The sequence below is a fragment of the Gorilla gorilla genome, chromosome 19 (assembly GCF_029281585.2).
Source record: "Gorilla gorilla gorilla isolate KB3781 chromosome 19, NHGRI_mGorGor1-v2.1_pri, whole genome shotgun sequence".
NCBI classification, from domain to species: Eukaryota; Metazoa; Chordata; class Mammalia; order Primates; family Hominidae; genus Gorilla; species Gorilla gorilla.
In genome coordinates this window covers 68559477-68561476 of record NC_073243.2, presented here as the reverse complement: position 1 = coordinate 68561476, position 2000 = coordinate 68559477, and the positions used below count along the sequence as shown (strand labels likewise).

The following is a 2000-nucleotide window of genomic DNA, read 5'->3' as shown; positions in this document are numbered from 1 at the left end:
AGCATCCTGCAGAGGGGATAGGTCTTTCCTGACTGGCATGATTATGGCTGCTGTGCTGAATGACTAGCAACCCTTCCTTTCTGCCCATTTTCTAGACCTGGTTGTTCAGCCTTCTTAGAAATTCTGAGATGCCCAGTATCATTTTAATAAATCCTTTTTCTGTTTAAACCAGTCGGAATTGGTGTCTGATACAATGGCTGTCTAACTATGTCTAACTATGTCTATGGTTTCACCTTTTGAAATTTCCGTACATAATTTATGTTAAAAAAAAACCATACAAAATCCTTTTGTCATCTGCTGCCAAGGTGCTGAGTTCTTCCGAGGAAGCTAAAGCTGACTTGGAGTGAGGCCCTCACTTGATCTGACAATGAGCACCACTCCCAGCAGCATCAGCCCCGTACTCACCTGCACCATGGACTCTGTCTCTGAGCTCACCTGCATCTACTCAGGCCCCATTCTGCATGTTGAGGTGACCATCATGGAAGATAAGATAAATGCCACCATTAAAGTAGCTGGTGGAAATGTTGAACCTTTCTGGCCTGGCTTGTTTGCAGAGGCCCTGGACAATGTCAACATCAGGAGCCTCATATGCGCTGGAGAGGCCAGCGGACCTGCTCCAGCACCTGGTGCTGCACCAGTGGGAGGTCCTGCTCCCTCCACCACTGCAGCTCAAGCTGAAGAGAGGGAAGTGGAATCAAAGAAAGAAGAATCCGAGGAGTCTGATGATGCATGGGCTTTGGTCTTTTTTGACGAAATCTCTTTTGTAACATGTTCAATAAAAAACCAAACTCTTAAAAAAAAACACAAAAAACACAACCTGTAATGTTATTTTGTGACCCATATAGGCACTAGGAGATTATGAACACGGGATTTTAACTGATACGTGTTATAATCCAACTATGCCTATGTCTTTTTTTATACATCCTTGTGAAATCCAGAAAAGTAATATGAAAATGGCATGGACCTTGTTGAAGGGAGTGGCACATGGAGAGCATCATTGTAAAATACTCCTGGCGTCTCCATACCCACTTACTCTCTCCTTCTCCTAGAGGAAAGACTGATTTACCTAATTTAAGGGTTGGAAGAAGAAACCAGGAAGCTGTGGCCCCAGCCCATTCCCTTCCATCTTGGGAGCCACCACCAGACTGCATGAGCTGCGTTGACCTTACCATGTAGTAAGCTTGGAGTACCAGCCCTGCCCTTCTGAAAGAAGGGCTTGTCCTGATGCACCCTTGCCTGTGCCTGAGAGGGTGGGTCTGCAATTCAGAGGTTCAGCGTTAGGAAGCTCACTATACTGTACACACCTGGATCATGTCCTTTACCTTGACTCTTAGCAGGAATATAGGCAATACTTTAGTCTTACTCAGCAATCGTTTAAGAACTTGACAGGAGAAGAGGACAGTTTTTAAATGTAGCACTGGCAGACTCAAACAGATTTATACAAATTATTCCATTTGTACTTTCAAAGTAAAATTCTAGGCTGGGCGCGGTGGCTCACCGTGTAATCCCAGCACTTTGGGAGGCCCAGGGCGGGTGGATCGCTTGAGGCCAGGAGTTTAACAGCAGCCTGGCCAACATGGTGAAACCTTGTCTCTACTAAAAATACAAAAATTAGCCAGCCATGGTGGCATGCACCTGTAGTCCCAGCTACTCGGGAGGCTGAAGCAGGAGAATCACTTGAACCCTGGAGGCAGAGGTTGCAGTGAGCTAAGATTGTGCCATTGCACTCCAGCCTAGGTGACAGGGGGAGACTCCATCTCAAAACAAAACAAAACAAAACAAAAAATAAAGTAAAATTCTAAAAATTTAATGTGTATCAAGTTTGCTACTTTTTTCTTCTTGTCTCAGTCTGAATCCAATCAGGAAAGAGGAAACACATAGTAATTTAAACAGGAAATGTTTAATATAAAGAATTAAGCACTAAACGATGAGGTTGGTGTACCTACATTGAGTAGTCAAGAGAGAATTCTAAAGAATACAGGAATAGCAGATATAAAGAG

The 2000-nt window shown here is 44.0% G+C and overlaps 1 pseudogene; it reads left to right on the top strand.

The window, feature by feature from the left end:
- The first annotated feature begins 412 nt into the window (after positions 1-412).
- LOC101139300 (large ribosomal subunit protein P1-like) lies at positions 413-750 on the top strand (annotated as a pseudogene).
- The last annotated feature ends 1250 nt before the right edge of the window (positions 751-2000 follow it).